The sequence below is a fragment of the Brassica oleracea genome, chromosome C4, assembly GCF_000695525.1.
Source record: "Brassica oleracea var. oleracea cultivar TO1000 chromosome C4, BOL, whole genome shotgun sequence".
In the NCBI taxonomy this organism is placed as follows: Eukaryota; Viridiplantae; Streptophyta; class Magnoliopsida; order Brassicales; family Brassicaceae; genus Brassica; species Brassica oleracea.
The window spans coordinates 49,209,441-49,221,957 of record NC_027751.1 but is presented as its reverse complement, the minus strand read 5'-3'; the positions used below and the strand labels follow the sequence as shown (position 1 = coordinate 49,221,957).

The following is a 12,517-nucleotide window of genomic DNA, read 5'->3' as shown; positions in this document are numbered from 1 at the left end:
AAGGATGTCTGATCTCACCATCTGTTGAGTGCTCCACATGCCATCTCGTTGGTTGCAAGGTTCGCTAGTACTACCATGTTCTTAATCATTTTCCCCATGATGATACCAAATTTTGTAACTTCGTGTAATCCCACTCAAATATAGATGAGTCCAAACATCTCACTCTTTAATAACCTTTCTATTTTTACAATTAGAGCAAGGACATCTTAACATACCTGTTTTTGCTTCCGGTTGTCGGTGAACTAACCCCATGAATTCGGTTATACCTCGTTGGTATTCTTTCGTAAGCAATCTCGTGTTCGGATCCAAATGAGGTCGATCGATCCAAGAACGAAAATAATTTGAAGAAGACATATTTTTTATGAATCAAATTCGTGTGTAAAGAGAGTAAGAGGGAGAATGAAGATATGGAGTGAATGAAGATGAAGAGGGGTGCTTGTATTTATAGTTGAAATCATGCCGACAGACCGAGAAAATTCCGACGAAAACGGCTAGTTCGTCAGAATCTCCTCGGAATTTTTAAAATCCCCCAATGGCTCTCTAACGGCTATAATATATCCTCGGAATTCATCGGTTTTTTCCGAGGAATACGTTTTTCCTCGGTATTCCATAAGATTATTCCGACGGATTAGTATTTCCTCGGAATTCCGTCGGTATATTCCGAGGAAATTCCGAGGAAACCAAATTTTGTGTTTCCTCGGAAATTCCTCGGGATATTCCGAGGATTTCATTTTCCGTCGGAATGTCCGTCAGAATACCGCTGTTTTCTTGTAGTGGACAGACGAGGTGGATCGAACCCAGAATCAGTTTCGGTAGTTCAGACAGGTTTGCTCTCGGACACGGCAACAACAACATTAACCACAAGATCCTGAAGATCTACGAAGCGATTCATCCAGTTACAAGTGAACAGATTTTAGGCTTCGAACTCTAAGACCTTAGCTCAAGTTCTTGGAAGGTTCTTGATGATGTCACTCTCGAGTGGCAGATAAGGTCCTATCGACACAGCGTGTCTTTGAAGGGAAACACTTATTTTCATACGAGTCTTGAAGGTTTCTTCGTCTGTTTTGACTTCACAGCAGAGAGCTTTGGACCGCTTCTGCCTCTGCCGTCTCACTCTTACCATGGATTACATTTTGTGTCTTTTTCTTGTGTTAGACAAGAGCAGCTGGCTGTGTTGTATCAAGACTGGCAGGCACGTGAGACAATCGAGATTAGTGTTACGGATAAGATTGTCCTCATGCTGTTTCCTGGACAAAGTTTTTGAAACTGACCATCGGCTTTTGGGTTTTCCCTTCTTCTGGGAGTTTTCTCATCGACGAGGAGAGGAAACTTGCTTTGGTTTTCGTCATAGAAAGGGACATGGCATGTTGGTACCAAACTGCTCACGTCATCGGACAAGAGGGATACTTCAAATCTGTGAAAATTCGAGAAGCTCCTGATCTCGGGAAACCTTGCTATCCTCATGAGAGATATTGTGCCCCACTGTTGTGCTCTTCATATCTTCCAAGCTTAGTACAACTCAACCAACCAGGGTAATGGAAAGAGAATGTGAAGTACATTGCATCATTTCTTTCTGTTTTGTCTTTTTTTTGGCTTTTGAATGTTTTAGCCTCTTTTTTTCAGACTGTTCATGCCACTCGTGATATGTAATCTATGATACAGTCTCATCCTCTACTCACCTTAAAAACTGATTACATTATAAAATCGGACCGAACTGACAGTCGAACCATGTTAAACCGAAAACATACGTGAGAACACATAATAAAGTCACTAATTACTTATAAAATGTTTCCCAACTTTACAAGTTTGAACTTTATCAATATATTTGTCACTTTCAAACTACTTTTCTATTACATCTATATACCAAAACATGATTTTTTTTTTGAAAGAGAAAAGAAATGGCTCCTCTGAAACCACAATTCAACATCTTCCCATGGTTTTTTTAGTATATATAAAAAATAATGAATGACAAACATTTAATTGGAAAAAATAACTCTCCAATAGACACCCTCCAATTTGTCTCAAGATCTTGGTTGGACCCCTCAAGCCAAATCTAGTCTGGTTAGAGGTAATTAGCCTCTCTTAAGTTTTGTTTGCTCTGTTACAGATGAATCGTTCTTTTCGCTCTCGGGCAAAATCCTTCAAAGTAGCAAAAAATCTTAATCACTTCGATACGGGAGACATATGTAACTACTTAACCGGACTTCAAGCAAAAACTCTAAACGTATGTTCTTGAAACCTATCTATCTTGATACTTTTTACCTTAAGTCAGTAGTAACAAAAAAAAACACACAACCTATTGCAGGTTGTGAAGAAACAAAAAGCGTATAAGAGTTCTTATACTGTCAGATATGCTCTTGAAGCATCAAAGATGAGAGATTATGATTCCATGGATGTACTCATTCATGATCTAGATATGACCTTAGTTCTCAACACTTATTTAGAAGATTTGCCAGATGCAGATTCATAAATATTTGTCATTGGTTCAACCGCTGTGCAGATGACAGAAGTTAGATATTTGACGAACCAACAATTTTTTGGATGCTAGGCAAGAGTACCTAGCTGGAAGAGGGATATGGTTCGTGGTCAATCTCGGTAGCTGACAGAAGTTACATATTATTTGTCTTTCATATTTTTTCTTCATCCTAAATTTGTATGCGTCAATATTCCTACAAATTCTTTGTTTTGTTTTGTAGATTCGTTTTAGTTGCCGATAACAACCTAAGCGTAATTGACATGATCATTGATTATATATGTTTCATCGACGAAGACGAAATAGCTTACTGTGAAGTGATGTTTTGACTATCTTATACAAACATAGTTGGTGAAATGTTTTCTTGGATCGTGACTTCAACATCCTATCTCTACCGAAGTGTGACTAGAAATTTTGGAGAAATTAAATCAGCCAGATTCAGTTTTTTTTACATAATTATGTTATTTTAAAAAGATTAAAGTTTACATTTTTAATTTTTCAGAGTTTTATGAATTTCAGTGATGTTTTAAAACATGAAAATGAAAAAAATAAAAATGATGAAAAATATAAAAATAATTAGTTATAATGATCTTTGAATTTATAATATATAGGAGTCTGTAAAATTATAATGCCATACATGTGAAACACCTGGTAAAATATTATAGTCACTATATTATTAATTTATAAAGGTTTTAGCTGGGACTCTTCTTTTTTATTTTCTTTTCGATTACACTTACACATATCCTAGCATAGAAAAGTAGTCGTATAATTCTTTTGTAAATGTTAGTTCCTAATAAAGGGTGAATAAATTTGAAATTTTTTTTAAAAGTAGTTTTTGGGCCATGAGAGGCCCATTAAAAGAAAACCATGGGCAAGTCGACTTCATCACAAACCCCGGCAGAGTAGAGCAGAGAAAGATACCCTGATGAAGACAATATTCGATCTTCCAGAGAATTTGGTTGAGGATGAGATATTCTCTCGGCTGCAGATTTCATCTCTGAGATCAGTGAGATCTACATGCAGAAAGTGGAACACTTTATGTGAAAATCGGATCTTTTTGGGTGAAGAAGCAGCAGCGAAGAAGCAGTTCTTGATGATGAACTCGAGTAGGATTAATTTGATGAACTTCGATCTCAGCAAAGATGACGGCGACCCATCTATAGAACAAGTAAGCGTACTTGATCAAATCCAGATCTCTAAGGTGTTTCAGTGTGATGGCTTGTTGCTATGCGTCCTTGAGGATGATAGCTCTAGGCCTCTCTTGGTATGGAATCCTTATTTAGGACAAACGAGGTGGATCGAACCAAGAAGCAGTAGTTTCCATAGTTCATACAGGTTTTCTCTCGGTTACGACAACAACCTTAACCACAAGATCCTGAGGATCTCCAACGAGATTCATCCAGTTACAAGCGAACACGTTTCAGGGTTCGAGCTCTACGATTTCACCTCGAGTTCTTGGAAGGTTCTTGATGGTGTCCCTCCCGAGCGGCAGATATGGTCTCATTCACGCGGCGTCTCTTTGAAGGGAAACACTTACTTTCGTACGAGTGCTCTAGGTTCCGTCCTCTGTTTTGATTTCACAGCAGAGAGCTTTGGACCGCTTCTGCCTCTGCCGTCTCACTCTTACCATGGATTACATTATCTGTCTTTCTCTTGCGTTAGAGAAGAGGACCAGCTCGATGTGTTGTATCAACACTGGGATGCACGTGACACGATCGAGATTAGCATTACGGATAAGATTGGTCCTGATGTTGTTTCGTGGACAAAGTTTTTGAAAGTGGTCACTGACTATTGGGTTGACCCTACTGCTGGGAGTTTTCTCGTTGACGAGGAGAAGAAAATTGTTGTGGTTTTCGTTCTAGAAAGGGTCAGTTTTGGATGTCTCCACCATACTGCTCACGTCTTCTGACAAGATGGATACTTCAAATCTGTGAGAATCCGAGAAGCTCCCTATCAACAAAACAGTTCTTCTCCTCATAAGAGATATTATCCGCCACTGTGTTGCTCTTCGTATCTTCCAAGCTTACTGCAACTCCAAAGCAACTAACCAGGCTAATAGGAAAGCATGTGCATCATCTTCTTTCAGATAACTGTTGTCTTTTGAATGTTGTAGCCTCTCTTTTCAGACTGTTCATGTCTCTCTTGATATGTAATTATATGATTCAGGTTCATCCTCTACTCACCTTAAAAACTGATTAGTATATATATGATTATGTTTTGGTTCCTCGGAGCTGTCCTGAAACCATTTTTCATCATTTGCAAATATGTTTAGTTTGCAACACTCTCTTTATTGTAAACTGTCTTGAAATATTCTTGACAAGATATCAACAAACTCTTTTTATTGGCGTTGGTTCTGATGGAGGCTCAAGGAATATGCATTGGCGGCCACACACTCATGGACCAACAAGGCCTTTAAGAGGTTTATCTTTGAAACCTTTTTTTCTAGAGGGAGGTTTTGATTGGATTGCAGATGAAACCCTTTTCTCTAAAGATCTGTAACTGTGTAAATGCTAACCTTGGTGAAATAAATAAAAGATAATGAATGAAAACTTCCACATTGTCTTCTTTGTTTCTTTTCCTTTGGTCTCTGTCTTTCATTCATGTTCACTTGGAGAAGTGACGGAAATTAAGATAGGGAAACAGGTGGGTCATGTAAGTATAATCACAGTTAATGATAGCAGCAAACGAGCTGACGAAGAATCATGGAAGTCGTTCGTTCACGTGCCAGTCATTTCTCTCGTCCAATCATATTGCGTCTTCACACGGGTGGGTGAGAGAGTTTACCGTTAACAACTTAAGGCCATTTTTATCCCTAAATGGATTTCTTAGGTTTTTTTTCTAAAAAAAAAAAATTAAAAAGTAAATCAATCGCGGGCTGCCACAAGTCAGTGGGACCCGTGAACAATGTAAGAAACTCACTAAAATCGGTTTTTAATTAGTAGTTTTTGTAACCAATCTTTAAAAATTTTGTGGGGATCCACACAATAAAAACCTCACTAAAAACACCGGATAATCATGATCTAACATTATCTTCTCCCCGCCAAATATGTACTATGATCTGCGACTGCTAGAACTTTTAAACACCTAAAATAAAATTTATGTTTTAAAATCTTTAAACATTTAAGTATGTATGAAAATAATTACTATTTAAAATTGGTATTAAATTTGTGGTAAAATTAATTTTTTATCTTTAATTAAATATTTTAGAATTTAGGTTTGTAACAATTAAAGTTAAAGTTGATGAATCTATAAGGTACGTGTACGATTATATATCAATAATTAGCTAAATAAAAAAAACCTTGATTAAGAAATATTAGCTAAATAGTTCTATCTAGAAATTTTATAGAAATTACAATCGCCATGACATATAATACATACAAGGTTTTTCATATTTTTGTATCTTATAATGATTGATGGAAATGAAAGTGTGGAAAATATGTGAAATGTGAAATAGGGTATAGAGTAAGGAAGGGAGGATTCAATAAGATGGTTATAAGCATAATTATATCTACATGCAAAATGGTCTGCTGATCATCATCATGATGTAGTTGGGAGTAGTACTCATGAGTGCTTCTTCTACCTCTTTTTACTTTTAACCTTTTAATTATGAAATTACATGTTCACTCATTTATTACATCCTGACTATATACAGTAAATATCTGTGTACATAGGTGCATGATCCATCAAGGGGGCATGATTTGTCACATGAATAGAGAGGTGTGCAAACTGGTACTAGTATTTAACCCAACAATTTAAAGCAAAATTGATATAGCTCCACTAAATCTCTGTAATATTATTTAAGAAAAGTTTCACATGTGTCGCTTTTACGTTAACTCTCACGATGGTTGATTATATTGATATTTTTAATGAATTAATTTATATTTAAAATACTATTATTTATTTATTTTACTTAGTTTCCTTTTACAAAATTTCTAAAAAATTTACACATATAATAAAAAAAGGAATTTTTTTATAAAGTTAAAAAAAGAATTGAAAAACGAAAATATATGTATATATAATATGATTTCATAAAAAAAATGTTCACAAAATAGTAATATTACATTTAAAAAATATTTTTAAATAACATAAAATATAATTTTGAAGTAATAAAATACTTTCTGTATATCTATATTTTCTTAGATGAAAATTATAAATTTCTATATAACGTAATTCATTAAAAAGAATTTACACAGATAATCTTGATATTAGAAAAAGAAATATAATTTCTTTTAAAACATAATTTTAAACAATACAAAAACATTCAAAATAATAAAAATACTTTTATATATCTATATATTTTCTTAGATGATTACATAAAATAATTAAGTAACATAAAATGATATATGTTTAGTTGTCTAAAAATAATTTATAATTAGTAATATTCAAATGTTTTATTTATTTTTCATATATTTAGTTGACTATAATATCTTTCAATTACAACAAAAAAATATCGATAAATTATATTTTACTTATATAATATATATTTTTAATACAATCACAATTTTTTTACTGCTTATTTTTAAGAGATATTAAAAAAAAACTAAAAATAATTTTCAAAATAAACATCGTTTGATCAAATAGTTACAAAATAGTTTAATGAGGTAGATATATTATATTTTATCATTATTAAAGTTATTTTTCTTAATATTAAATTTCCTTTTAAATTTTATGTTTTTATGTTTGTAACTTAATAGAACCTAATCAAAATAACAAAGAAAATCTGAATTCTCATTTTAAAGATTATTTAAAATAAATTTTAGTCTCCATTCAATAAATCAAAGGCATAAACTTATTTAGAATTAATTAAATATTTTAATTATTGTAAATATTGATATGTGATCATGAGCTTTCAAAAATGTATTAGTTACTTACGCATGTAACTTCCTATTGATCATCGCTTTATTTTCTAATATTTTTTTTACAAACATCAACATATAATTTGATAAATATTTTGAAAATACATGCACATATAATTTTCTAATTATTTTTTTTATTTCATTCTAAACAAAATATATCTTAAGTTATACATAATATTCATAAAATATATTCACATATCTAAGACAACAATCACTTAAATGTAAATAAGAAATTAACCAAAATTTTAATATATGGAATAAAAATATTACAGTTGAATGCATAGATGCAATCCAATCCAATTCTTGTTGTCCTTTTAATGAACTGAGTAAGCTCTCTTTTGTCATTGTCGTTAGGCCTGGGACTTATTATCCGAGATCCGGATTCGATCCGGGATCCGCTCCGGATCCGCTCCAAAAATAGGATATCCGGGGTGTCCGGATCCGAATCCGGATAGTAAAATCTTGGATCCGTGCAAACCGAATCCGGATCCGGATATCTTAATTTTTAGGTCCGGATATCCGGATCCGGATCTGTATTTTTAAAATACATTAAATTTTCAAATTTTATCAATATTTATATTTGATATATTAATATTTTTACATGAATTAATTTTATAATATTATATTTTAGTTTTTACAATATTATAAACATATATAAATATATTTAAAAATATTTAATTTATGTATTATATTAAAAAAATTAGTATTTTTTGTTAAAAAAAATATTTTAATTATTTTGATCCGGATCCGGATATCCGCGGATAATAGAATATCGAGACGGATATCCGAAACCCGGATATCCGGAAACCACGAATCCGGATCCAGATATTAAATCCACGGATCCAACGGATCTGGATCCGGATCCGGATACCCTAAATTTTCCGGATATCCGGATCCGTCCCAGGGCTAATTGTCGTCCATGACTCAATAATTTCCTTAAATCATGAGGTCAGGTTTTCTTTTTCTTTTTCCCCTTATTAGTACTAACCAGGGGCAAAGACAGGTTGGTATTATAATTTTTTTTTTCTCAAGTAAATCACAGTTGGAGGGTTAGAAATTTGTGTTTGTGAATCTGCGGTCAAGGGTGAATGTCAAGTTTTTATTATTTAAAGGGTTTGCTTTTTATTTTGTTTTTGTTAGTGTTAATTGGGTTTCGTACGGGGTTATTTATTGCTAGACCTTTTAGTGAATCAATAAGGGACTCGTTATGGACCGTAAGGGCAACATTATAGGTGGTCACTTAGGCTGGGCCCTTAAGCGTAGGGTCTCTTAACTTTTAATTAAAAACGCTAAGGGACTTCTCTAAAGTCTCTTATTTAAGGGACGTTCCTTAGCGTTTTTAGTTAAAAGATAAGAGACCCTACACTTAAGGACCCAGCCTAAGGGAGCACCTATAATGTTGTCCTAAGATATTCTTAAAAAAAAAAAGAAATCTGAAAGCTATAGCTTGAACGTGTTTCCAAATTCTACGATTTACGAACCGATCAAAGAACTTCTGTCTGAGATATAACCATAACAAAGTACATTGCAGGATAGTTTGCTAGTGGTTTCTATAGTAAATCATATTTTGCTAAATTTAAGATAAGAAATAAAGACTTGTCTGGCTTATGGAAAAGATAAGAGTTATTTTCACTTTAATACACATTATGACTTTTTATTTCATTCTAAAACACTTACCGCTCTTAAAGACACTTTTTCTTTAACTGATTTATTTTTTTCCTAACTAAACCATAACTAAATATAACTAATAGGATTCACCACTTATTTCATCTACTTCACCATTATTATTATTATTTTTTTTTTTTCTAATTTCCAAGGGGAGGTGCAGTCCACAGATAGACTCTCTCTCCGGGTATTCAAATGGACCCTAAAGCATAGACTCATATCCGTGTTAGGTGACCAGGATAATTGTGACTTAGTTTCGCGCAGCTGGTGGATCGAACCTGAAACGTGTTGGCGTCTTAGTCCCGTCTCCTAACCACTCGACCACAATCACCCGGTCTACTTCACCATTATTTTGGAACTGAAATAATGGTGGCTCAGCTTCACAATAGAAGCAACGACAAAGGAAACAACGGCAACAGAAGCAGCGGTGTTTTGGATTGCGGCAGAAGCGACGGCATTGAAATCCTTACGAAATGATTTCATCTTCTTCACCATTAACTTGAACCCTAAAAATTGAATGACCTCCTTTCCACCGCAATAGTATCACGGTCGTCACGCCACGCCGTCATGCCTCGTCTCATCTCGAAGCCCCACCCCTCCTCGTCTTCTGTTTATCCCTACTGCTATTGTCGCGCCGCCGTAGAAACGACAAACGGTCGATCTAGTTTAATAGATCTAGCAAGTTTTGTCCAATTGTAACATTTTTGCATCTTAGGTCCATGTACTTTTTGATTCTTCTTAATTTGGCACTAAACTCATTAAACATTCAAATTTCTCCAAATTTGGCACTAAACTCTTAAAGATATTCAAAATGTTTGTAGCTACAAATAATGTAAACACAAAGTCTGATTTGTAAATAATATGACATGGTTTTGATTCTTTTCTTTTCTAGAAGTTGAGATGTTTTTGTTGAAGAAACAATCGATTTTAAAAAAAATTACAAATCTTATCATTAAAAGTTATAATAGATTAAGTTACTCTTAAATATTAGTAGATAGACAGTATAATAAAGATTTAAATCTGATTATATATGTGCACATATGTACATGTAAAAATGTGCTCATATGTACAAACTTACACTCGTACATGTGTACATCTTCACATTTGTACATTCGTATATTATTAAAGAAATGTACTGTAATATCATCTTTTCATGTTAAGATCACAAATCACATTTTCTGATCAAAGCTTCAAAAAACATATTTCCTGGCAAAGCTGTTAAAATTGAATATTTCTGCTAAAACCGCAAAATAACGTTCTTCCACCAAACCGCAAAATCACGTTTTCCCAATATTAATTAAAATGGTTCAAACCATAACAACAATTTTTGAGGTGTGTAATTTTAAAATCAGATATTTTTTGATAAGTTATTATGTTACTTAGAAAGAATGTGTACATATGGACAATAGAGAGAGAGTGTACGTATAGACATTAGAGATCGAGAACTCGTGGATTGCAATATAACCATAAATGAGTATTTTTATGACTTCATAAATTTGATTGCTTTATGTTAGATAGTTGTATGTAGTATCAATAGATGTATTTTGTGTTGGATGAATGAACTGGATCTTTGTGAGAACAATACTCACGTGTACACATGAGAACAATATCCACGTATATACCTAAATACAATATCCACATATACATGATATCCATATGTACACATAATTAACGTAAACAAACATGATATCCATATGTACACAATCATCATGACTAGTTCAGTTCATGTAATGTTGTCTTGACTCAGTTCATGTAATGTTGTCTTGATTCAGTTTGAAATGATGGTAGAAGTACAAGACAGATCCATCGTGGATAAGCATGACCGGCTGTGTGGAGATTCCAGTTACAAGTTCTTTTGACACTTTCTTTAACATTTTCCTTTCATTTCTAACCAAAACATAACTAAAATATACCAGTAGGACCCACTCATTTACTTCATCTTCTTCACCATTTCTTTTTTTTTCTAACTGAACCAACGATTGCTCAGCTTTTTTAAAATGGTGGATGAGTTTCGGAATGTGGCGGAAGCAGTGGTGTCGAGAAAGAAGGAAGGAAGGAATGGGCATATGAAATAAAAATAAAATAAAATTGCATTTTCGTACATAGAAAGAGGGAAGAAATCTTTGAGAGAGAGGTTTGAATGTTGTGTGGTGGCCGGTGGGAGAAAGGAAAGAAATATTAAAGGCATAGACGGTGGAAAAAAATTAAGAAAGAAAAAGAGAGATAGAGTTTGTTCAAAGAAAAAGAGAAAACGAACTTGATTTAGATCTGATAAAGGAAGAAAATAGAAAAGTTGTGTTAGATCTGATAAAATAAGAAAAAAAAAGATAAGAGGGACCCACCAATTAGAATAGTTGTGCTCTAGTTAGTAAACCTAATGATAAAATGTAGAAAAGTTAAGAAAAAGTGTGTTGGTAATAGAAAGTGACATAGATTGTAATAAATAAGTAGAAATGTGACCGGCAATGTAAATGTTTCAAAAGATAATCAGATATATGTGTCATCGTGTGTGCTTTTGCACCTGAAACAATGTAATAAAGAGAAGATGTTTTAGGTAAAATGATTCACACTTGATTTATTTATCTAGTTCCACGTATTGCATTTCAATGAAACAACAATGTAGCTAAAAGAAAGAGGAGATTATGTGTAGCAGATTGGGATGAAGACAAAGTTTCGTTCAACAAAATATATGAACTTCGTTATTGAGCTAATCCACCAGAGGAAAGACAACTATAATATCCTCTTTGAAGGCTCTGTGGTGACCGTGTAGTTCACTGTCAATAAGTGTGAAAATTGGAGACTATCTTCACCGTGTAGTCCCCTGTTCACTTCGTTAATCACCAATGGTTTGGTCACTTATAGAACTAACGAAAATTGGAGGCTATCTTCTCCTAGGCCCACCTTACTGTCTGTTTAGGGTATTAGAAACTTGCAACATATTTGTTTGCATCCTCTTATCCCGAATAAAGTGAAGAATGGCATGGGAGTTTTCTTTATAGCGACATATATAACCATCAACTGCAAGAAAAAGGTAACATGTTAAGATAGAAGCTAAATAGCTAATTCTATCATAAAAAAATACCTTTGATATAAACCTTCTTGCAAAATTCTTGCAAAATAATCACTACAAGAAAACAACGGCATACTGAGGGAAAAAATCGTCGGTATGTCGTCGGAATAACGCTATTCCGACGACATACCGACGAAAAAAATCCTCGGAAATAACTCCTCGGAAATTCATATTTCCTCGGAAATCCCTCGGAAATTTCCGACGGAATTCCGAGGAAACCCTATTTCCTCGGAATTTCCGAGGACCACAAGTTCGTCGGAAATTCCTCGGAATATTCCGAGGAAGATGTCGTCGGAATATTCCGAGGGATAAACTTCCTCGGAATATTTCCAAAATTAAAAAAAAAAATTATAAATTTATTTTTTTAAATTGAAATTCGAAAATATAAAATTAAAATTGAAATAGAAAACATATTTAAAATACAAAAAATAATAAAATAGTTTTTATAAATAA

General features: G+C 33.5%; 2 pseudogenes; both read left to right on the top strand.

Moving 5' to 3' along the window:
* Nucleotides 1-1,650, top strand: part of LOC106339135 — a 6,812-nt pseudogene extending 5,162 nt beyond the window's left edge.
* A 1,731-nt stretch (nt 1,651-3,381) lies between these two features.
* LOC106339668 lies at nt 3,382-4,697 on the top strand (annotated as a pseudogene).
* The last annotated feature ends 7,820 nt before the right edge of the window (nt 4,698-12,517 follow it).